Here is a 27,014-nt window from a genome sequence, read left to right on the forward strand (position 1 = left end):
AGTAAATAATAAAAAAATAATGTAATACATTCTAGAATATTCTTATATAATTAAGACATAACTCGTATATACAAGAAAATTTCACTAAATTTGCCAAAATAACTGCTGCATCGGACAGAAAACAATCAAACACCTAGTTTGCAGACTTATAATACGAAATTATGCCTCGGCAGAACAATATGTTTTGTGTTTGACCTTTGAAGAAGAGTAATGCTCAAACTGAACTGAGACTGAGAGTTTAAGTAACCCGCCCGTCTCTCCAATCTTCTACAAAAGTGTCTCTAAGCAGCCTTAGAAGTCCACATTTATGCACTTAATAGGTCATGTTTGGTGTTGTTGTTTATTTTATTTGTTTATCATTTCACCACTTATCGGCTCACTAGCCTTTCGGGCGGGTGGTGTGTTTTTTTTGTTACTTTGGTAAGAACTTTATTGTCCAGTGTTAGTACAGGAGGAAACCGGAGTACCTGAAGTTTGTGTACCTGTGAAGTTTGGTAGCTATTACACGTGTCCGGGCCAGGACTCGAATCCATGATATATGTAGTAATGAGAAATAAGTGCATTACCGCTGTACCAACACCAATACAATAGGGAAGATATATTTGTTTATTTAGTTTTCAGACTGAACTGTCGATTTATTCTCTGTTGGCATATCGCACCTCAGTACGATAAATTGATCCACATCTGTGGCCGCCACGCCGTTAACCCCGGTAGACCGTATTTTGGTAACCGAGAAACATCAGAGAGTGTGGATTATTCTGCATCCACTGGTTGTATTTATTTGCAAGGTGCTACTTCCAGTTTTGTAACGATTATGCATTCAAAGAAACATAAACAGACACAGATACTTCGTGGTAAACAGGTGTACTAGGAAAAAGTTAGAAAAAGCCAAGAGTTTAGAAGCACGACCGCCATCTCAAGAGGACCACTCAGGACTTTAGTGTCGACATGAACCCCAGCCATTCAGTCTGTCTCATAAGAACATAAGGAGTCTGCAAAAGGACGGTTGGCCTGTGCATGGCAGCTCCTGTCGAGAGTTACTACCACTCTATCATCCATGAATCTATCTAGCCTCCTTTTAAAACTTTCCAGCGTTCCAGCACTTACTACAAAGTTGCTAAGCTTGTTCCACTCGTCCACCACCCTATTTGTGAACCAGTTCCTTCCTATCTCCCTCCTAAACCTAAACTTATCCAACTTAAATCCGTTGCTACGAATCCTATCCTGCTCGGATATTATAAGGACTTTATCCATATCGCCTTTATTGATTCCTTTCACCAACTTAAATACTTCTATCATATATCCCCGCACTCTTCGTCTTTCTAGGGAAAGCAAGTTTAGTTTCTTTAACCTATCTTGATATGGAAGGTTTCTAAGTCCCGGAATCATTTTCGTTATTCTTCGCTGCACCAACTCCAGTGAATTGATATCCATTCTATAATAAGGGCACCAGAACTGAACCGCATAATCGAGGTGTGGCCTGACTAACACAAGATATAGTTGCAATAAGACCTCTGCACTCTTATTACTTACACTTCTAGATATAAAACCTAATACTCTGTTTGCCTTATTTCGAACATTAACGCACTGTTTTTTAGGCAGTAGGTCCGGGCTTACAAGTACCCCTAAGTCTGTTTCACAAGTCGACCTCTCTAGGTTGATGTTGTTAAGGCTGTATACATAGACAGTATTTTATTCTTCCAATATTAAGTACGCTGCACTTGCTGGTGTTGAATTTCATTTGCCATTTCTTTGACCACTCCTGCAGTTTATTTAAATCCTCCTGTAGCGCATTTGCATCCTGCCCTGAAGTAATCTGCCGCCCTATTTTGGTGTCATCCGCAAACTTGCTAATGTCATTGCTGATCCCAGTATCTAGATCGTTTATGTAGATTGTGAACAAAAGTGGGCCCAGTACTGACCCCTGGGGAACCCCACTGGTTACACAGCCCCACACACATTTAACACCCTCTGTGTTCTATCGGTGAGCCACGATTTTATCCAATTTAAAACTTTCCCCTCGATACCATAAGCCTTAACGTTTCTCAGAAGCCTCTGATGTGGTACTCTGTCAAACGCTTTGCTAAAGTCTAAGTAAATAACATCGTAATTTTCGTCATTATCTACTACCTCGAAGACTTTCCTAAAAAACGTCAGCAGATTTGTCAGACAAGATTTTCCCTTTGTAAACCCATGTTGAGAATCGTAGATTAATTTGCTTTTCTCTAAATGCGATCGAATGCTATTTGCTAAAATTGATTCAAGAAATTTCCCCACTTCTGACGACGTCTCGCTGAGCCAGAAGAAGTAACCCCAAGCATTCATAGAAAAAGTATCAAAATTATCATTGGCATTGACGATAATGTCACCAGTACCAGCGGAGATGGTATTGCGATGATGAGAGTTCACTGGTTAATTTAGTAGAACAAGTAGCAGGTCCTAAAGCACGACGCCCATGAACCAAAGACTAAGGGAGTTTAAGTTCCACGATAACATGAAGGTATATATTCGCGTTTGTTATGAAATGCAAAGAGCAATTTTGTTTATTCAATAAGTGAATCATTGTTAAAAGGATGTTTAAAGGGAAAAACAAAAATATTTAATGAAAGCTTTGGCTATAGATTATGGCCAAGATGTAGCAAAACAATATTGCAGGCTGTCAAAAGTTGAGTGAGCATAATGTTTGGTACAAAGAACCATACTAAAGAATGATTAATATTACTACTGCTGCATTATTAATAAACAATATAAACTTTAAAAAAAAATATAAAATGTATATTAACCCAAGTAATAATCACAAGGCAACATTCTCATATTTTTACCCTTCCTCCGCCTCAGACAACACAACACTGAGTTCCTCCTCCACACGCACACCAAGGGAAACACACTGGCAGTTACACAACGGGAGTAACATTAACTCCAATACCTCCACTCACTCCCGATCCTCCAGTTAGTACATAAAACAGACAAAAAAACTGTTATGTTAACCCTCCGCTTTATCTAATTCTCGCAAATATTAAATAAGAATGAACAAAAAACGTGTAATTACAAGTCGTGCCAGCTAGTGAAAGTTATATACCGGCTCTGTCTCTCGCTCCGCCTCCTTCCTACCACCAACCCTCCCTCCCGCCTCCCACCCACCCCACCACCCACCCACCCTCTCACCCACCATTACTTTTTTTTTTACGGGGATTAGCCCACCCGGGCACAGGTCACTGACCCACAACAGGGCCTGGGGGGCGTAAACCGAATAATACTAATAACAATAATAATAATAATAATAATAATAACTATTTTTATTAGTATTATAACAATTCCAAAAATAATAAGAAAATACCTGTACTAAAAATTAAAATAATATCCTAAAAATAATAATAATAACCATAAATAAATACAAAAACGAGAAATATAAATCAAGAATGAGAAACGATATACATTATGTATGTTGTGTTGTCAAAGTAAGAGAAACAATTGAGACCCTGCAATTGTGTGTAAATGAGGCAGAAAGTCAGATCAGTAACCTGGGACTTGGTCACAATTTTCGTGATGCCATATGGCAGCAGGATCTACCATTAGACAAAACATTATGCTTCCAATATCTTCCCAGGCGGTAGTACCTCCCTGTTTGGTAGCTGCCTGTTACCTATTGTTTCTTTATCTCTAAAGTTAAGATTGCGGACATATTAAGTTTGTATCCACTTTTCTGCACTCATCAAACACACAATGTGCTTGAATACCTATCAAGCAAATGTGAATAACAAAGTGTGTAGGTAGTAGGCAGCTATCAAACAGGGAGGTACTACCGCCAGGGAAAATATTGGAAGCATAATGTGTTGTCTAATGGTAGATCCTGCTGCCATATGGCATCACGAAAATTGTGACCAAGTCCCAGGTTGCTGATCTGACTTTCTGCCTCATTTACACACAATTGCAGGGTCTCAATTGTTTCTCTTATTGACAACACAACATACATATATTGTTTCTCATTTTTTAAAAATTTTAATTATTATTATTATTATTATTATTATTATTATTATTATTATTATTATTATTATTATTATTATTATTATTATTATTATTATTATTATTATTATCATTATTTTATTATTTTATTTTCAATTTCGTATTATAAATTTTATTTACTATGAATTATTATTATTATTATTATTATTATTATTATTATTATTATTATTATTATTATTATTATTATTATTATTATTATTACATTTTAGCCCCCCAGGACCCGATGTGGGTCAGTGACCATGTGCCCGGGTGGGCTAATTGCGAATAAGTTACCTTCTATGTACAGAACTAAATAAAGTATATGTCTGAAATATTCTGTAACATTCAATGCCATAATATCCTGACCACTGGGGTTAGTTATACAGACCCTTTGTGAACTTTACTCTGTAATCCTGTTGTGCTACCGCCCCCAGGATGAGTATGGGGTGCACAATAAACTAGCTGCTATAAGTGGCAAAATTAAAATAACTGTTGCTGTATCTGTTAGCCTGTTGTTCTATTTGTCCATTCACCTGTTTCTGTCTATTAACATTTGTTCTATCTATTTACCTGTTGTTACACGTAGCCGCTTACTCCTTGTTCTATCTGTTGGTCTACGACTGATATTATTGTTAGACTCTAAGAGGAATTTTCTATCCTTTGAGGTAGAGATAGAGAGAGACTGTGTGTGTGTGTGTGTGTGTGTGTGTGTGTGTACCACCACCATCACATCACCACTACCGCCACCAAAACGTCACCACACCACCATCATCATCACCACACACACACACACACACACACACACATACATCATTGCCACTCACCATCATCACTGTACACCGACATCACCAAACATCATCACCACACACCACCATCATCACCACTTACCACCATCATCACCACACATCACCATTATCACCACACACATCATCACTCACCACCATCATCAACCACATACACCATCATCACCACACACCACCATCATCACCACACACCACCATCATCACCACACACCACCATCATCACCACACACCACCATCATCACCACACACCACCATAATCACCACGCAATATCATAATCACCACTGAGTCATCACCCACTATCATCATCACGGACCATCACCATCACCACACACTCATCATCACCACTGAGTCATCACCCACTATCATCATTACGCACCATCACTACACACTATCATCATCACCACTGGGTCATCACCCACTATCATCATTACGCACCATCACCACACACTATCATCATCACCACTGAGTCATCACCCACTATCATCATCAAGGCCCATTCCCATCACCACACACTATCATCATCACCACTGAGTCATCACCCACTATCATCATCACGGACCATCACCATCACCACACACTATCATCATCACCACTGAATCATCACCCACTATCATCATCACGGACCATCACCATCACCACACACTATCATCATCACCACTGAATCATCACCCACTATCATCATCACGGACCATCACCATCACCACACACTATCATCATCACCACTGAGTCATCACCCACTAGCCTCAGCAGCTTACGTCAGGGGTCACACAGTGATGCAACACCACTAAACCTGTTCCCGGGTCTCCCACACACACACTTTCCTTCCGGGATAACAAGAGGGTCTTCTGTACAGTAATGTCTTGGGAGTCATGTTTCGCAAAATAATTATTATTCCGAGACTTTTCATTCCAATTTTTTTCTTCAATAAAATATTCTTTTCATGTGTTTAATGTGAGGTTCTCTTAAACAAAATTCCTCCGAGTTATTAAATTCCTGTTTAAAAAAAAATCTCTTTCTATAAGTTCAATAATTACATTGCTTTTAAATTATCGTCCTGAAATACAGAGTATTAAACTTTTTTCTTTATTGTTATAACTAAATGATTTTTTGTGAGGTCGTTTATAAGGTAATATAACCAAACTACACCTTAACTAGGTTAGGTTAAGTTAGATTAGGTTAGGAATTATGACTTTTATCTATAGCTTATATTAATGTATTATTGTTATCCATGTGATCATCCCTATAAACTGACCAGTTTGATGTTGCACGAAATATAAACGATGTATTAAAATTATCACTACTTTGCATTTATTTCTATCTACTGACACACACACGCACACACACACCGCAACTGCATCCAGCCCACACGAGCACGTACTGATCACTAAAAGAACAGACCAGTCCCAACCATAATAAAAATTATCAACAACTTGCAATCAACCAGTGTATGTATTTACTCCCAGCCCTTCTCACCTTTTTGCACTGTCACTATGTTGAAATGCCCTGTAGTATAACCTTCTCCCCACTTAGTTATTATATATCATATTTTTATCACTTACGTTACTTGTATATGTCAATCAAGTGACCCATTTCAGCCTTTTGACCGCCATGGTCTTTCAATAAACCGTTAATTATTATTATTATTATTATTATTATTATTATTATTATTATTACACACTATTTCATGCCTATAATCCATCATATATATGTATGTGCGTGTGTGTGTGTGTGTGTGTGTGTGTGTGTGTGTGTGTGTGTGTATGTGTATGTGTGTGTGTGTGTGTGTGTGTGTGTGTGTGTGTGTGTGTGTGTGTGTGTGTGTGTGTGTGTGTGTGCGCGTGTGTGTGTGTGTGTGTGTGTGTGTGTGTGTGTGCTCTCAAGATGAAACATACATTAGTACTACAACACCGAAGAATAAATGAGACAACAATCGAAGTAGTGAGTGAGGGAGAAGAGATTGAGGGAGGGAAGGGGTGGAGTGAGGGAGAGAGGTTGAGGGGAGAGGGAAGGGTGGAGTGAGAGAGAAGGTTGAGGTAGGAAGGTTGGAGTGAGGGAGAGAGAGGTTGAGGGAGGGAAGGGTGGAGTGAGGGAGAGAGAGAGATTGAGGGAGGGAAGGGTGGAGTGAGGGAGAGAGAGGTTGAGGGAGGGAAGGGTGGAGTGAGGGAAGAGAGAGAGGTTGAGGAGGAAGGGTGGAGTGAGAGAGAGAGAGAGGTTGGTAGGGAAGGTTGGAGTGAGGGAGAGAGAGAGGTTGAGGGAGGGAAGGGTGGAGTGAGGAGAGAGAGAAGATTGAGGGAGGGAAGGGTGGAGTGAGGAGAGAGAGAGGTTGAGGAGGGAAGGGTGGAGTGAGGAGAGAGAGAGATTGAGGGAGGGAAGGTTGGAGTGAGGGAGAGAGTGAGGGAGGGAAGGGTGGAGGAGAGAGAGAGAGGTTGAGGTAGGGAAGGTTGGGTGAGGAGAGAGGGAGTTGAGGGAGGGAAGGGTGGAGGAGGGAGAGAGAGGTTGAGGAGGGAAGGGTGAGTGAGGGAGAGAGATTGAGGGAGGGAAGGTTGGAGTGAGGGGAGAGAGAGGTGAGGGAGGGAAGGTGGAGTGAGGAGAGGTTGAGGTAGGGAAGGTTGGAGTGAGGGAGAGAGGTTGAGGGAGGGAGGGGGTGGAGTGGGGAGAGAGAGGGGGAGGGAAGGGTGGTGAGGGAGAGAGATTGAGGGAGAGGGAAGGGTGGAGGAGAGAGAGAGAGAGGTTGAGGAGGGAAGGGTGGAGTGAGGGAGAGAGAGATTGAGGGAGGAAGGGTGGAGTGAGGGAGAGAGGTTGAGGGAGGGAAGGTGGAGTGAGGGAGAGAGAGAGGTTGAGGGAGGGAAGGGTGGAGTGAGGAGAGGGTGAGGGAGGGAAGGGTGGAGTGAGGGAGAGAGAGAGATTGAGGAGGGAAGGTTGGAGGAGGAAGGGAGAGACAGATTGAGGGGGGGAAGGTTGGAGTGAGGGAGATTGAGGGAGGGAAGGTTGGAGGAGAGAGAGAGAGCAGAGGGAGGAGGTTGGGTAGGGGTGAGGAGGAAGGTTGGAGGAGGAAGGGAGAGAGAGATTGGGGAGGGAAGGTTGGAGTGAGGAAGGGAGAGGTGGGAGGGAAGGTTGGAGTGGGGAGAGAGACAGATTGAGGGAGGAAGGTTGGGTGAGGAAGGGAGAGATTGAGGGAGGGAAGGTTGGAGTGAGGGAGAGAGAGGGAGATTGAGAGAGGGAAGGTTGGAGTGAGGGAGAGAGAGAGAGAGATTGAGGGAGGGAAGGTTGGAGTGAGGGAGGCAGGCAGCACTATGACCGGGCCCACACCTCTGCCTTGCTCAACTCCCAATACGCCTGCGGTCTCTCTCTCTTCCTTTACTCTCTCTTCCTTTACTCTCCCTTCCTTTACTCTCTCTTCCTTTACTCTCTCTTCCTGTACTCTCCCCTTCCCTCTCCCTTCCTTTATTCGCTCTTTATGTATTCTCCCTTGCTTTACTCTCCCTTCCTGTACTATCTCTTCATGTATTCTCCTTCCTTTACTCCCCTTCCTGTACTATCTCTTTATGTATTCTCCTTCCTTTACTCTCCCTTCCTGTACTCTCCCTTCCTTCTCTCTTCCTGTACTCTCCTTCCTTTTCTCTCTTCCTCTTCTCTCCCTTCCTTTACTCTCTCTTTATGTACTATCCATCCTTTCTCTCCTTCCTGTATTATCTCTTCCTTTACTCTCCTTCTTTTACTCTCCTTCCTGTACTATCTCTTCCTTCTCTCCTTCCTGTATTATCTCTTCCTTTACTCTCTCCTTCTGTACTATCTCTTTATGTATTCTCCCTTCCTTCTCTCTCCCTTCCTTTTCTCTCTTTATGTACTCTCCTTCCTGTACCCTCTCTTCCTTCTCTCCCTTCCTTTACACTTCCTTCTTTTCTCTTTATGTATTCTCCTTCCTTTACTGTCTCTTCCTTTTACTCTCCCTTCCTTTACTATCTCTTCCTTTACTCTCTCTCTTTACTCTCCCTTCCTGTACTCTCTCTTACTTTACTCTCCCTTCCTTTACTCTCTCTTCCTTTCTCTCCTTCCTGTATTCTCTTCCTTCTCTCTCCTTTCTTTACTCTCTTCCTTTACTCTCCTTCCTTTACTCTCCCTTCCTGTACTCTCCCTTCCTTTACTCTCTCTTCCTGTACTCTCCCTTCCTTTACTCTCTCTTCCTCTTCTCTCCCTTCCTTTACTCTCTCTTTATGTACTATCCCATCCTTTACTCTCCCTTCCTGTATTATCTCTTCCTTTACTCTCCCTTCTTTTACTCTCCCTTCCTGTACTATCTCTTCCTTTACTCTCCCTTCCTGTATTATCTCTTCCTTTACTCTCCCTTCCTGTACTATCTCTTTATGTATTCTCCCTTCCTTTACTCTCCCTTCCTTTACTCTCTCTTTATGTACTCTCCCTTCCTGTACCCTCTCTTCCTTTACTCTCCCTTCCTTTACACTTCCTTCTTGTACTCTCTTCCTTTACTCTCCTTCCTTTACTCTCCCTTCCTTTACTCTCCTTTACTCTCTTCCTTTACTCTCTCCTTCCTTTTACTCTCTCTCTTCCTTTATTCCATCTTCCTTTTTACTCTCCTTCCTTTACTTCTTCCTTTACTCTCCCTTCCTTTACTCTCTCTTCCTTTACTCTCCCTTCCTGTACTATCTCTTCCTTTACTCTCCCTTCTTTTACTCTCCCTTCCTTTACTCTCTCTTCCTGTACTCTCCCTTCCTTTACTCACTCTTCCTTTACTCTCCCTTCCTTTACTCTCTCTTCCATTACTCTCCCTTCCTTTACTCTCTCTTTCTATACTCTCTCTTCCTGTACCCTATCTTCCTTTATTCTCCCTTCCTTTACTCTTCCTTCTTGTACTCTCTTTATGTATTCTCCCTTCCTTTACTCTCTCTTCCTTTACACTCCCTTCCTTTACACTCCCTTCCTATACTCTCCCTTCCTTTAATCTCCCTTCCTTTACTCTGTCTTCCTTTACTCTCCCTTCCTTTACTCTCCCTTCCTTTACTCTGTCTTCCTTTACTCTCCCTTCCTTTACTCTCTCTTATCACCTTCCCACTTTTCCTGACGTGTTAGACAGAGGATTAAATCTATATACCTTTGTCTTTCCTCGGATGAGCTGACTTACCGTCTATCACTTTTTGCATGACAACACTGATTATATATGTCCAGTACAGTCAACCAACAAAACCATCTACAAGAAGTTATGTTGAAAATATATGACACAACGGACAAAGGATTTTGATTACCCTACCGAGACAAGAGGAGGTGCAGTGTTCATTCTGAAATTCATCGATCACCCCAAGTACCTGTTGAACCACTGTGACCTTGCATGGCAATTTTACTGGAGAAAAAATCTCTCTCTCTCTCTCTCTCTCTCTCTCTCTCTCTCTCTCTCTCTCTCCACCGTAAACATAATGTCATATACACCACTCCGACTCTCTCACAAACAATTATTAACTCACTACTGATGGATAATAACGAGCAATTGTTGCTAGCAAACACCTCTGTAAACAGCTAGCAAACACCTCTAAAAATCTAGCAAAGAACTCTGTAAACAGCTAGCAAACACCTCTGTAAACAGCTAGGAAACACCTCCATAAACACAGCTAGCAAACACACCAGTACACTCAGCTAGCAAACACTTCCATAAACACAGCTAGTAAACACCTTCATAAACAGAACTAGTAAACACCTTCATAAACACAGCTAACAAACAGTCCAGTACACTCAGCTAGCAAACACCTCTAAAAAGCTAGCAAAGAACTCTGTAAACAGCTAGCAAACACCTCTGTAAACAGCTAGGAAACACCTCCATAAACATAGCTACCAAACAGTCCAGTACACTCAGCTAGCAAACACCTCCATAAACACAGCTAGCAAACCCACCAGTACACTCAGCTAGCAAACACACCAGTACACTCAGCTAGCAAACACTTCCATAAACACAGCAAGTAAACACCTTCATAAACAGAACTAGTAAACACCTTCATAAACACAGCTAACAAACAGACCAGTACACTCAGCTAGTAAACACCTTCATAAACACAGCTAGCAAACACCTCCATAAACACAGCTAGCAAACACCTCCATAAACACAGTTAGCAAACACCTCCATAAACATAGCTAGCAAACACCTCCATAAACATAGCTAGCAAACACCTCCATAAACATAGCTAGCAAACACCTCCATAAACATAGCTAGCAAACACCTCCATAAACATAGCTAGCAAACACCTACATAAACACAGCTAGCAAACAGTCATATGAACATGAAGATTCTATTTCTTAATTTCTTCAAGACCTCAGTTGTTGAAGTAGACATATATTATTTATAATATGTAAAAACAATAACGATATGTAAAAACAATAACGATATGTAAAAACAATAACAATATGAAAAAACAATAACGATATGTAAACAATAACGATATGTAGAAACAATAACGATATGTAGAAACAATAACGATTTGTAAAAATAATAACGATATGTAAAAACAATAACAATATGAAAACATAATGATATGTAGAAACAATAACGATATGTAAAAACAATAAGGATATGCAAAAACAATAACGATATGTAGAAACAATAACGAAATGTAGAAACAATAACGATATGTAGAAATAATAATATGTGAACACAATAACGCAAGGAAGAGTTAATAGTTATAAAGTGTAAACAAGAAATAAAAGTCTTTATTTTGGAGGCGATGAAGCCATGGTTATGTTAGGTTGGGTTTATAATGAACTGGTGTTGAAATACTATGGACCGTTATAAATACATTAATTAATAGTATAATAAAGTGGTAAATATTGAAATATGACTACAAAATAATTCCTCTATCTGTCTGTCTGTCTTTAACCTGCTAGGGGAACTTTTCACTACCATCCACACTACGACTACCACCCCCACCATCACGACCACCACCATTATTATCAAACCACGACTGCTACCACCACGTAGTTCAGGTTAAGTTACGTTATTTTATGTCTATATCTCTCCCTCTCTCTGTCTTTTAATCTAATCTTCGAGTGGTTGGTCTGTTCTTAGTTAATTTGTTAAGAGTTTTATTTGTCCAGTGTTAGTGCAGAAGGAAGCTGAAGTACCCTGAGGAATCCTGTGATGTTTGGTAGTCACGCGTGTGTCCCGTCCAAGACTCGAACCCATGACACGATGGTGAAAGACATCCTCTATATTCTCATTTTTTCTTTGCATCGAAGACGAATTATTGATAGTCTGATTTTACTGGGACCTCATCATTAATTCAGCACAACACACCACATTTTGTTATCTACAGTACGTGCCCTCATATTGGGTACCGGTTTTATAAGCCACTAGATAAAGGTCGTTTTTGCCAAGCTTAATGACCCACTTAAGACTCATGCGATGGGTCATGAAGACATTTCACCACGTGAGAGCGTGAGAAGGCTAATTAACTGTGTGAATCTCCCGCCAAGTTAACATGTGCGAGAAGCATTACCTGTACTGATGTGCTGATAGAGTGTTTGTCTTCTGTGATCACACACACACACACACACACACACACACACACATATATTTGAGAGTATGGAGCACAACAAGCTCTATGCCCTATATCATTATATTAAGAAATATATCAGTACCATGTTGCCAATGTAATATTTAAATATATTGGAAATATATAAATATTTCATATTAATGTTTGGTTAAGATTGAACTTCATGGTGACTAAAGATCGGGCAACCACAGCACAGTTCTCTTAGTATTGTTAATTATAAATAATCAACATAAGAAATAAGATCTCGAGTGTTAATTAATATGATAAACGAACAAGTAGTTGTTATCGAGACCGAAGAAGTAAGAATATGAGTGACGTCACAACCGAGATCTTGGTAGTGACAGAAGCGGGGGGAGGGGGAAGAGGGGGGGGAGGGGGGGAGGGGGAGGTGAAAGTTTAGAGACTGGATTGTTCTAAATGAAGCCGCTCTTGATCTATATTTGTTTGTACATATAATAAATAATAATTTTCAATATATCTGTATAAATGTAATTAAATATCTTCGTAAGCTACAGTTCCCAAAGGGCTCGGTGGGATAGTGGTGAGGGCGCTAGGGAACCAGGGCAGACCGAGTGGGTGCCCAGTTGTGTTAAGTTAGTAGTTAGACCAATGGGAGGAAAAACTCGACCCTACACCAAGTTGACGGGCATCTGGTCGACCAAGGGGCCTTTGCCTTGTGCGGGGGAGGCATTACATGTAAATTATACCATAACCTTTACATAGCAGGATAATTAAGTGAACTTCGTTAGAGATGTGTTCACTTGTCTTCAGGTTTCCTTACTTAACCTGAGTAATGAACACCGATCATCACGTCTAAACCGATAGTCGCCAACTATTTCAATTATCTACTTCAGTGCCAGTATGCAAACATTATAATTCATATGTTTGCAATGTTTCAGCTATCATTTCAAAATTTTGATTACTGTAGATGCAACTATCCTAAAAAAATATTACTAATTTTTGGTTCCAAGTACGAGTATGTAAGTAAAGCTGCATACGTTACTGTATGCAAAAGTAAATTTTTACGAGAGAATCACCAAAGCGTCACAATGTTCTGGTGGGAGATATTGTCCTGAACATAATGGCAATAATAATTTGTACATTTATTTATGTTTAATTCACAGGATTCCGAGTATTTGTCCTTTTTTAAACATGTATAAAAATGTAAGCAAATTATGTTCAAAAGAAAATAACTGTTATATACGGAGGAGTGTAGAACAACATGTACAGTATTGTGAGAAAAAAAAATTACCCATAATTTGACGACACGAAATCTCTTGAGAAACTGATTTCCCATACAGCCTCGCCACCCGTGACTAAACTCTCGTGAAAGTTGGATCTTGTCGGGAAATATTATACAGTTTTGCCATTTTATAGGTATGAGTAAAGATTCAAGTATAGACGATTACCTTCACTCATGATTTTCCCGGTAGTGGCAGAGAGGAGCGTGGGTAGGTGAAAGGCAAGAATGTGGGTAGTGCGACCTTTCCGCCATCCCACGGTACTGGCCGACACTAGGAAGCACAACTAGCCTAGCCTCATGATATTGTTGAGGGTTAAGGCAGTTCCGAGGGAAACTGTCGTTACTGTAAATGGGCGAGACGGAAAGAACGATAAAGATTCGAGTTACTGAACTTTACTAACACATATTTCATTGCTTAAAGAATAATCATGAAAAACTAGTAAACAATGTTGCTAAGATTTTCTTTTTTCTCAATATTTATCGTTATTTCTTATAATTTAGGGTAAGTTTCAATGTATATCTTGGCTTCTAAGATAAAATATACGTAAATATTATCATCAACAGTTTCAAGTGCTGCTGCGAAATTTTAGTCTTCCAAAATTTCGATATATTTTAGCACAAACTGAAAATTATAATAAAATCAAACAGTGTAGTGGAGGAGTCTGACACCACGACCACACGCGAGAAAATGTCAACCAATTCAGTATGTTTTGTTTATTCAGCTCACATTCCACTCTTATTTATTGGTTTGGAAAGTGTACGTTCCTCTCGCTCTCCATCAACGCCCGAATACCTTAATACTGTACACACCAACAAGAACACTTAATATTTACAATGACAATACACAGCCACAGGAAGTATAATCTCCAATTGTTGCATACTTTCGTGTATTCTTGTACCAAAAATTATGAAGATAAATTATATATGTATTATTTTCAGTATTTTTTTTTTTAAATTTCGATACATTTTTTACGTCATAGCGAATTCTAACATCTGTATACCGTACTTCACCAGTTGATGAATATAAGAGATCTAATACAAACGAATATTCATACACTGGGTATAAGGCATATTTAGGGCTATACTGAGAGGTCTATTATATCTAAGAGGTGTTTATATGGCGACCAAGTGGACACACAATAACTTCCTACCATTCGTATGTTACCGTACTCTTCTTTCTGTCCATGCGCGCCACAAGTGACAAATGAAGTGAGGCGCAATGAAAGTTCACTGGAGAATAAACGCAGACGTCATTTCTACACAGTACAGATGGCGGCAGAATTACTCCCTAACACCTGTGACAGTCTTCGTGACTTCATTATCTATGAGAGAACGCAAGTACAGTAAGTGTAAAAAAAACTAAGAATTATAAACGTCCGTATCTCTGTTATTAATGTGAGCACCGTGTTTTCTTTGTTCTTGTTAGCATTACTCTTCCATCTGTATGCAAACGAGTTACAACATCATGTTCATTAAAGTAATATTTAGGGTACATTTAAATATTGCTATATTATTTACTAAAGACTAAAAGAATTATAGTCAGATTGTCTCATCCCTAAATATTAGCAATTGTCTTGCTTTACCATTTTCTCTATTCACTATCGGGTAAACTATGACAGTAAAGTACCAATCATTTGTCTGATATTAAACATGTACAGTACCGGTATATTCATTTAGCAACAGTAATTTCAGAACAGCCCATCTAGTGCGAGTTTTGACAAATTACAGTAGTTGTTCCCTTCTTGAGGAAGGTCGCCTTTCTTATTCAAACACAGCATATACACGCATACCTACTGTAAATGTTCACCTATACATGTACATATTTACACACACACACACACACACACACACACACACACACACACACACACACACACACAATTTCACCACGAATATTGTGCATTATCACTATAGGCAGAAGGAGGTAGACATGGTTACTTGTAAGCCCACTGTGCTCATGACTCACCCGATAGAAGTCATTTTCGTGGCGAAGTTTTATTGTGGCTTAGCAGATCAGTCCCAATGCTTCCGTGCGTCGCATATGAATGTATGTGTGTGTGTGTGTGTGTGTGTCCCCAAATGGCCGTGAAATAAAGTTAAATACCAATAAGAACTAAAAAAAACTAAGACCTGCAAACAAACAAATAAATACAAGGAAGTGTGATAAGTAAGAGGATGGAAAGTGAAGGGTGTAGTCCAGTACTCAACACCGTATGTACGCTGGTCATGTAATAAGACTTTCTCTCACATCACCTCACTAACTTGTGTTGAGTTCTACGTTGTCAGCTCCTCAGAGGCGAATCGTTTTTTTTTTACTTGTCGTAGCCCAAAGTTCACGTAGCATCAAGCACACTCCACACTAATTCATTCTGAACATCTACGTTGAACTCTAAAAAAGGGTTAGAAAGTTTCACTGAACGCTAGAATGAAAGTTATTGTTAAGTGCAAAAAGGAACTTTCAGTAAATGCTTAAGAAATACACATAGTTAAATAATAAAAAAAAGAGATATTGCTGAAAGTATGAAAATAATGCTTTAGATAATTGTTAATATAACTTTTCATCCACTATAAAAAAGTTTTCCTTTAACATAACACAAAACAATTACCCCGGAATGTGAAGTCTTGTAAAATGAATATCAACGTGAGCTTCATTACGCGCTGGACATCACTATAAACACCGCGACCTTCAGGAGTATCGTCTTCCATGAACTTTAACTTGGAGCTCTACCAGGTCGAGGCACTCCACTTTATATGTCCCGTAGCAATAAAGTTCCTGGTAACTTATGGTTTACCAGCATCGATGCCGAGTGTGACGCTGTAGGAAACATATCCGAGAAAGTATAGGCCAAGGGTAACACCTTTGTTTTGTATAATGGCATGTTGTGGGCGTGAGGTCAGGGTGCAATAGTGTGGTAGGCGTGGGAAGGAAGGTCGCTCGAGTCACTTCCCCCCCCCCCTTCTACACACACACCCACACACACTTTGCCTCCTAAACAAATAAGAGGGATGTACTGGACGTGAGCCTTTATTATATTATACGCGTTTTATGAAGACTAATTACTTAAATATTAACCATAAAAAGTGTTAATATTGCAGCAGTAATGATATAAGTGAGAGTTTGGTGCACTTTATTTCAACAAGAGGGTACACAGGCCGCGGCACCGCCACCTACCATCACTGACACTAAACAACTCATAAACCCAAGAGGATTGTCAACAGTATACTTGGTCCAGGGTTAGATGCTATTGTTTATATTCCCACTTTAGAGACTGCCACTGACCATGTACAGTACCATTACTCACCCTTGCTCAAGAACCTATATTATGTCATGAAATATTTAATGGTAAATATTGCTACGTTGTTCAAGATAATAATATGTATGAATATCAAATTTATTTGTGAGACAGTTATATGGTTTACATTATGTTTTTTGAGAGACGCGAGTTTACAGAAGCAAGCAAGTAAGAGCCATGGGCGTCCGCAGGGAGGGGCAAGGGGGGGCATTTGCCCCCCCCTGGAAAATAAAAAATTTGAAAAAATTACATGGAAAATACAAAATGAATAAAATAACATAAACATTTCTCAACAGTTCATTCAGTTAGAGCAGGTTACTACTCTTGGAACAGGAATTGGAGCCGTCGGGGATCTCTTCCGAAATTGTCAATGATGTCTTCACACTTCACACGTCGAATTCAGGATAACATTGCCCCCCCCCTGCATTTTTTTCTGCGGACGCCCATGGTAAGAGCATACAGGGCAGTCCCATTTACACCCAACCCCTATTGCTCATATATCTATCCAACCTATGTTTGAAGCTATCCAACGTATTCGAGTTAATGATGATATTTGGTAACATGTTCCACTCATCCACTACACTATTTCCAAACCAATGTTTACATATTTCGCGCCTAAATCTAAATTTGTCTAATTTAAAACCATTGTTACGAGTTCGCTCCTGGTTGGATAGTTTGAGTACCTTTGTTATGTCCCGTTTGTTTAGCCCTGACTTCCACTTATACACCTCTATCATATCGCCCCTCACTCTACGTCTCTCGAGGGAGTGCAAATTAAGATGCTTTAACCTGCCTCTGTACTCAAGGTTCCTAATGTCTGGGATTAGTCTTGTCATTCTCCTCTGAATTCTTTCTAGGGATTCTATATCCATTCTGTAATACGGTAATCAGAATTGAACTGCGTAATCCAAGGGAGGTCTCACAAGTGCAAGATATAGTTTCAGGATGACCTCTGTAGTCTTGTAACTAAAACTCCTTTGTATGAACCCAAGTACTTTATTAGCCTTGTTTCGAGCAAATATACACTGTATACTTAGCTTAAGATTCCTTCTTCTCATTACTCCTAAATCTTTTTCACATTTGGATTTCTCTATAACATCGTTGTTCATCTAATATCTGGTTTCTCTGTTTACATCTCCTAGACTAAGTACTTTACATTTGTCCACATTGAATTTCATCTGCCATTTTTCAGACCATTCGAAAAATTTGTTTAGATGTTCCTGTAGTTTTGCGGAGTCCTCGTCAGATTTACTTCTGTTGCTGTCTGCGCCGATATCTATGTCGTTTATGCATATAATAAATAATAATGATCCAAGTACTAGGCCTTGGGGTACTCCACTAGTGACGTTACTCCAATCGGATTTAGTGCCGTTAATGCTCACTCGCTGTTTCCTGTTCTGTAACCACGCACTAATTCATTTTAGTATATCTCCTCCGATGCCACGAGCCTCCACTTTTCTCATTAGTCTTTCGTGAGGGACTCTGTCGAAGGCTTTACTAAAGTCAAGGTATACCACATCATAGTCGTGTCCCTCGTCCACTGATTCGAAAACAGCTGAAAAGAATGTTAACATATTAGTTAGACTTGAAAGCCCGCTTGTGAAGCCATGTTGAGAATTATTGATCAACTTGTGGTTCTCTAGGTGATTTCGAGTAGAGTTACTGGAAGCAATAATTTCATTTTGAAATTATTGCTTCCAGTAATTTGCCTACAATTGATGTTAAGCTGATTGGACGGTAGTTAGAGGATAGTGATGTATCTCCCTTCTTGAAAATCGGTATTACATTCGCTATCCTCCAGGATTCTGGTACTACACCCGTTTAAAGGACATGTTAAACAAATTTGCTGAGGGCATACTAAGTTCTTCCTTACATTCCTTTAATACTCTGGCAAATATCTCATCGGGACCTGGCGACTTATTAGGCTTTAGCTTGTCTATTTGCCTACTAACGTCGTTACTAGTCACTACTATCTCGCTTAATTTATTTTCTTCACTATCTCTATATACTGTAGAGTCGGGTGCCTCGGGTGTCATGTTTAAATTTTTGGTGGTGAAAACTGCTGAAAAATATTCATTCAGATTATTGTTAATTTCTCCGTCGTTATCTCTCAGCTGCCTTTTCAACCTATCAAAGTTTGCCCTTTGGAAATCTGGGACCTTAATGTAATTTTCCTTGCGACTGCCATTAAATTCTAATTGAGATCTTATTTCTTTGTGATCGCTGTTGGCAAGTTCATTCCCTACCTCGACATTACTAATGAGGTTTTCTCTTTTTGACAGAACTAAATCGAGTATATTATTACCCCGGGTGGGTTCGGTTATATGTTGAATTAGGAAGCAGTCCTGAACTGTTTCAAGAAAATCCTCTGAGTCTGAGTTACCTGTAAGGTCGATCCAATCTATTTGGTTAAAGTTAAAGTCGCCTACTATACAGACTTTGCTATGCCTGTATGCCCTGTGCATTTCATCCCAAATAAGTTGCTCTTTAACTCTATCAAGATTAGGAGGTCTATATATTACTCCTGCGATAAATTTTTCCCTACCATCGATTAATTCTATCCAAATTGTTTCTGTATTCAGTTCAGTTTTTATTTCCTTATTTATTTCACACTTCAGATTATCCCTGACATAGATTGCTACTCCGCCTCCTTTCCTAATCTGCCTATCGGTATGGAATAATTTGAAACCTGCAATTTGGTATTCGGCAGGTAACTCTCGTGTGTCTAAGTTCTCCGTACATACCAACGCCCTGATTTCATCCATTTTGTTTCTCATACTCCCACTGTTTGCGTAGTAGACATTTAAGTTAGTCGTGCTCTAAGTCCTCTGTTTGACGCGTTTAGGTTTTAACTCCCTGCCTTATTTAGTTTTGTCATCATTCCTCGCACTATTTCCCTGTAACCTTTCACTTTGTTTACCCGCTCCCACTGCAGTCTCCTCCGCCTCCGTGCCCATATGTTCCCCTAGCAGTTTAAAGACTTTCCACAGCTTTTGAACTGCCCTCTCGAGAGAGCCATACAGTCATACATCATATATCATACACCATACACGCGGGGCTACATATGTATAGAAAACATCATGAGACTGCACCCAAGTCCTTATTATCTGCTTTGAGAACTTAACTATACTGACAAAACATGAACGGTAACCTTGGCCGAGGCGCACAGACCCAGGTGAGCAAGGTTAGACGATGGCTGAGTGTGTCACAAGGACTAGCGTGGGACGTCATCACTTCCCTCACTCCTACCTGCTGTACCCCACCTCACCCGTCATCACCCCCTTCACTCCTACCTGCTGTACCCCGCCTCACCCGTCATCACCCCCTTCACTCCTACCTGCTGTACCCCGCCTCACCCGTCATCACCTCCCTCACGCCTACCTGCTGTACCCCACGTCACCCGTCATCACCCCCTTCACTCCTACCTGCTGTACCCCGCCTCACCCGTCATCACCCCCTTCACCTGCTACCCCTGGCCTACCTGCTCACCCCACCCCCCCGCACTCACTCCCACCTGTGCACACCCCCACTCCTCCTGCCTACCTGGTACTCACCCGTCATCACCCCCTCACTCCCTACCTGCTGTATCCCGCCTCACCCGTCATCACCTCCCCACCCTACCTGCTGTACCCCGCCTCACCTGTCATCACCTCCCTCACTCCCTACCTGCTGTGCCCCACCCACCCGTCATCACCCCCTCACCCTACCTGCTGTGCTGCCTCACCCGTCATCACCTCCCTCACTCCTACCTGCTGTACCCGTCTCACCTGTCATCACCTCCACGCCTACCTGCTGTACCCCGTCTCACCGTCATCACCTGGGCTGTGCCCTGTCATCCCGCTGTACCCCACCCTCACCTCATCTCACCTACCTGCTGTACCCCGCCTCACCCGTCATCACCCCCCTCACTCCCACCTGCTGCACCCGCCTCACCCCATCACCCCTCCCTCACCCCACCTGCACCCGTCATCTTCATCCTACCTGCTGTACCCACCTCACCTGTCATCACCCCCTTCACTCCCTACCTGCTGTGCCCCGTCTCACCCCATCCACCTCCCCACCCCTACCTGCTGTACCTGCCTCACCTGTCATCACCCCTTCCTCCTACCTGCTGTGCCGCCTCACCCGTCACCCCCCTCACTCCTACCTGCTGTACCCCTTCACCTGTCATCACCTCCCTCACGCCTACCTGTACCCCTCTCACCTTGTCATCACCTTTCACTCCCTACCTGCTGTACCCCGTCTCACCCTGTCATCACCTCCCTCACTCCTACCTGCTGTTGCCCCTCACCCGTCATCACCTCCCCACTCCTACCTGCTGTACCTGCCTCACCACCTGGGGCCCCACCCTCCCCACCCATCACCTCCCTCACTACACTCCCACGTCACCCTAGAGGTTGACCCAGCTCTACATCATCTCTTCAATTAATTTACTCACCTACAGTACGTGTGGTTAATCGATGCAGCGTTTGGGAACACATTTGCATGCTCGTTTATATACAGTATATGTTTACATCAATTTTCTTTGTAAACAGCTGAAGTCAGCGTTTTTTTTTTTACGGGGACTGGCCCACCCAGGCACAGGTCATCGACCCACATCGGGGTCTGGGGGCGAAAATGTAATAATAACACCACTACTACTACTACTACTACTACTACTACTATTAATAATAATTCATAATAAATAAGATTTATTATAAATAATAAAAAATTGAAAATGAAACGATAAAATAATAATGATAATACCAATCTCAACACTAATAATAATAATAATAATAATAATAATAATAATAACAATAATAATAATAATAACAATAATAATGAAAAAAAAAGATCAATAGTGAGAAATTTTACACTGTATGTATGTTATGTTGTCAATAGTGAGAGAAAAAATTGAGACCCTGCAATTGTGTGTAAATGTGGCAGAAAGTCAGATCAGCAACCTGGGACTTGGTCACAATTTTCGCGATGCCATATGGCAGCAGGATCTACCATTAGACAACACATTATGCTTCCAATATCTTCCCAGGCGGTAGTACCTCCCTGGTTGGTAGCTGCCTACTACCTCATGAAAGAAAATGCAGCTGATAATATAAGAAAAAAAATATGTTATCAGAAACAGATGCGCAAATATCTACGCGTTAACGTTACAAAACACGAAATGAAACCTTTGTTGAAGAATTGATGTGTGCTCGCAATTTGAGTAATTGTGCAGCACAGAGTGACTAACATGGTTCCTGAACTATGTGTCATTTTGAATATGCAAGTAGACTGAGGGTTTTGAACTAACTATTCTTCAGACAAGGCACAATAGAGCGGATCTCCCACAAATAAAAAACGTAAATCCTTGTCATTTTTTCGTGGTGTCACGGACCATCAACACGAGGACAAGCTCGCCAAGGCGTCATACAGGGCGAATATAACGATATACTTTTGCACACAAAAGGCTGGCAGACCTAAAAAACAGAGATCCTACACAGGCTATTGGCCTACTTCCCTGGTCAGCCCTAATTGCGGCGGCCATTAGGTAAATTAGATAAAACTGAACAGTATGCATTCCTGTGAGTCCAGACTTTTGAATCACCCCGTACATAATAATATCAAGTTAACACCTATAATGTAGTGGCCAGTTATGACGTCACTCTCGTTCTGACTGTATAGACTTAACCTATAATTTTTTCCGTCAAGGTTGATGCAACTCTTGCCACTGTGTCAGTTACTGATGTGCACCACAAAACTACAACGAAAAACATGTGTTTGTAACAGTACTACCTTTTAATTACAAAGGCAAAGACTAATCTGAAAATGATGAACACATCATCAGCGTTTTAATTAATATCTGCGCCACAAACTATTTCTTCAACCATAACTTCCGCTGAGCCAACACAAGACGTCATACATGTGAACACTAACCAACAATGTGGTGCGAAATGCGTTATTGCGGTAAACGAGTGATCGTTACAGATGTGTTTAGATTATTACTGGTGGTTAAAACTTTGTACTTTCAACAATCACTTTCTTCTGGAGTCAACAACAGACAAGGTCGCACAGTGAGCACCACTGAACACAGGCCACGATATTCGTCATTATCGAGGATCACGATTATCAAAACGTGTTTACCCGAGGACTTGTTTCACAAACATTGTACACGACAAATAACTTGCACTCAGTCGACAATAGGCGGAAGGTCACGCCTCATCACCTCCCTAAACAGGTGACTCCCATATACGGGGAGGAGACACCTGCCCACCAAGGCCGCGACGCTAGGCTGGGTAGGATATGGTGACCATGTACTGTACTGTACTGTACATTTATAACAATACAAACAACAACAACAGACAGGCCTTCACCTCACAATGTAGTAGACATAATTTAACTCAAGTGAACCTGTGAACAACATTACGAAAATATTCTCTCACATTTATCATAATAAATTACCTTGAGAAATTAGAACCATGATATAAGAACATAAGAACATAAGAAAATAAAAAGTCTGCAATAGGCCGGTTGGCCTGTGCATGGCAGCTCCTGTCGAGAGTTACTACCACTCTCTATCATCCATAAATCTATCTAGCCTCCTTTTGAAACTTTCCAGAGTTCCCGCACTTACTACAAATTTGCTAAGCTTGTTCCACTCGTCCACCACCCTATTTGTGAACCAGTTTCCTCCTATCTCCCTCCTAAACCTAAACTTATCCAACTTGAATCCGTTGCTCCGAGTCCTATCCTGCTTGGATACTTATAAGAACTTTATCTATATCCCCTTTATTGATTCCTTTCACCCACTTAAATACTTCTATCATATCTCCCCGCACTCTTCGTCTTTCTAGGGAATGCAAGTTAAGTTTCTTTAACCTATCCTGATATGGAAGGTTTCTAAGTCCCGGAATCATTTTTGTCATTCTTCGCTGCACCGACTCTAGTGAATTTATATCCATTCTATAATAGGGGCACCAGAACTGAACCGCATAATCGAGGTGCGGCCTGACTAGCGCAAGATATAGTTGCAATAAGACCTCTGCACTCTTATTACTTACACTTCTAGATTTAAAACCCAGTACTCTGTTTGCCTAATTTCGAACATTAACGCACTGTTTTCTAGGCCGTAGGTCCGGGCTTACAAGTACCCCTAGGTCTCTTTCACAAGTTGACTTCTCTAGGTTGATGTTGTTAAGGCTGTATACATTATCAGTATTTGTTCTTTCAATATAAAGTACGCTGCACTTGCTGGCGTTGAATTTCATTTGCCATTTTTCAGACCACCCCTGCAGTTTATTAAGATCCTCCTGTAATGCATTTGCATCCTGCCCTGAATTAATCTGCCTCCCTATTTTGGTGTCATCCGCAAACTTGCTTATGTCACTGCTGATCCCAGTATCTAGATCGTTTATGTAGATTATGAACAAGAGTGGGCCTAGTGCTGACCCCTGGGGAACCCCACTGGTTACACGGCCAAACTCAGATTTAACACCATCTACGCTGACCCTCTGCATTCTATCGGTGAGCCATGATTTTATCCACTTTATAACTTTCCCCTCAATACCATGAGCCTTAATTTTTCTCAGAAGCCTCTGATGCGGTACTCTGTCAAATGATTTGCTAAAGTCTAAGTAAATAATATCGTAATTTTCGTCATTATCTACTACCTCGAAGACTTTCCTAAAAAACGTCAGCAGATTTGTTAGACAAGATTTTCCCTTTGTAAACCCATGTTGAGAATCGTAGATTAATTTGCTTTTCTCTAGATGCGATCGGATGCTATCTGCTATAATTGATTCAAGAAATTTCCCCACTACTGACGTCAAACTGATCGGCCGGTAATTTGACGCTGATGCTCTGTCTCCCTTTTTGAATATGGGTACTACATTTGCCTGTTTCCACAAGTCTGGCGCAACTCCAGTGTCTAATGATTTTGTAAATAAGTTTACGAGGTGTCCGCTAATCTGTTCCCTACACTCTTTCAAGACTCGAGGGAAAATTTCATCGGGCCCTGGGGATTTTGTTTTCTTTAGTTTATTTTCTTCTTAAGAACATCCTCTTTTCTGATAGTGATATTCTTTAATTTCTCTTCTTCCTTTCCCTTAAATATCAGTTCCACCTCTAGGATTTCATAGCAAATTTCTTCTGTGAAAACTGATAAGAAGTAGCTGTTCAATGCTTTGCTTATTTCTTCACTGCCATTTATCACTTCTCCCCTCCCTGACTTTAAAGGCTCAACTTTGTCCTTGACCTTTGTCCTATATACATCCTAACTGACAGATGACGAACAAGAAAAATTAAATAAGTTAAATTGTCAATATAATTAAGTTAAATTATCATCGTAATTAAGTTAAATTGTCATCGTAATTAATGGCAGACTCTGGATTGCGTTATAAAAGCCTTATGCTTCACATGTTGACTCTATATATGTCACAGAGGAAAAACACTATCATACCCGCCATGTTAAGTTGTTGCTGGATATAGGGCACTGTGTCGGAGGGGCGGCGGCGTGTGCACCTCCTCCGGGCTGTACTGTCCTCACAAAACAAACCAACAACTCAACACATTAACAAGTTGAGCTAATGTTAAAAAAACTTATCAATCAATTTGGTTCACACAGTCAATCAGAATGATGTTCGTATGTTGGTCATGTTGGAGTTAAAAACTAACCCATGGACAACGTGTGTGTGTGAGTGTGTGACGATTTAGCTTCTTCATTGCAGCGGTTCACTTAAGTGTATGTTTGGTTACTTTATTAAACGTAATATTAAAAACTTTTGAAATATCTCATAACAAGGATTCGTTCGTTAAATGCCGATATTAATTTTCGCTTGGTTATTTTGAGACGTGTTGGCAAGGAATAGAGTACGTGGAGTAATGAGCAAGTGAACGACGGGTGAGAGTGAGTGAGCGAGTAAGAGTGACTAAGATAATGAGTGTACGAGTAAGAGTGAGTAAGATTGAGTGAACGAGTGACAGTAAGAGAGTGAGTGAACGAATGAGAGTAAGAGAGTGAATGAACGAGTGAAAGTGGAGTGAGTTAGAGAGTGAGTGAATAAGATAGTGAGTGAGTGAGAGTGAGTGAACAAGTGAGAGTGAGTGAACGAGTGAGAGTGAGTGAACGAGTGAAAGTGAGTGAACGAGTGAAAGTGAGTAAGAGAGTGAGTGAACGAGTGAAAGTGAGAGAACGAGTGAGATTGAGCAAGAGAATGAGTGAGAGTAACTTAGCTAGTATGTGAGAGAGAATCTTAGGGTGACAAACTTGACCACCAGGACGTCACACAGTCTGTATCCGTCTTGGGTTACGGCCTATTGACGAAGATGAAAACTGAACTAACGAGAATGTATAGTAATAGTTATGCATAATCCAGTTCGTTACGTCAACACATAATGGTTGGTAAATGATGCTAGTGGTGCTAATACCAGTCAAAAGTAAATGGTAAACTTATTTTACTGTTGGGTATGAATAAGTCTCCAATGGTTGATGACTGATGACTTGGTAGGAACAAATAACACGCTTCACCTGAGTCGCGGCTTTTTATGTTTTTCGTGAGAAAACAAAACAACAGCAATACTATTATTTTAGAATTACAGCAAAAAAACAGCAATAAATGTTCGCTGGTTGGTAGAATTCTGTAAATTATACACGACAATTTTTCTCACACTGAACCTTACCTTAATATTTGGAGTAAGAAAGTAGTAACACACAGAGGGAGCGTCGCCGTAGTGCACGCCAAGACCACAACAAAATGACTGAAGTGTTGCGGTGTTGGCAGGCAGCAGGGCAGGTACGGGGCGGGTCACATACACTTTCATTTAACCTTGGGTCTTCCCCGATCACAGCCTGACCCTCTGGCTTCCCCGCCCTTCTCTGGCAGTCATCCAAGACTTTTCCTCTGACTTTACTTTGTGTCCAAAGAACGGATGATCAGTCAACTTACCGGATCTTTCAAGGGTTGTCATTGCATAACGTCTGCCACTGTGAGTATTACATCGCTACTTTCAGTGGATATAACCTAAATTATGTTTGTGTCGTAATTACCTTGTTGACTGCGACAACTCAGAGTTACAAACTACTGTAGTAATGTTGTAGATCACTTACCCAGCGTTTTTCTAGATCCAAATAGAAACTAATCAATT

At 40.9% G+C, this 27,014-nt stretch overlaps 1 protein-coding gene across 1 annotated transcript in view; it reads right to left on the reverse strand.

Moving 5' to 3' along the window:
* LOC121862008 overlaps positions 1–26,620 on the reverse strand; it is a 78,932-nt gene extending 52,312 nt beyond the window's left edge. The window contains 1 exon segment of the mRNA XM_042359938.1: positions 26,550–26,620. The gene's annotated coding sequence lies outside the window, so the exon portion shown is untranslated.
* Between the last annotated feature and the right edge of the window lie 394 nt (positions 26,621–27,014).

This window comes from Homarus americanus, unplaced genomic scaffold (assembly GCF_018991925.1).
Source record: "Homarus americanus isolate GMGI-L3 unplaced genomic scaffold, GMGI_Hamer_2.0 scaffold25013, whole genome shotgun sequence".
Classification (NCBI taxonomy): domain Eukaryota; kingdom Metazoa; phylum Arthropoda; class Malacostraca; order Decapoda; family Nephropidae; genus Homarus; species Homarus americanus.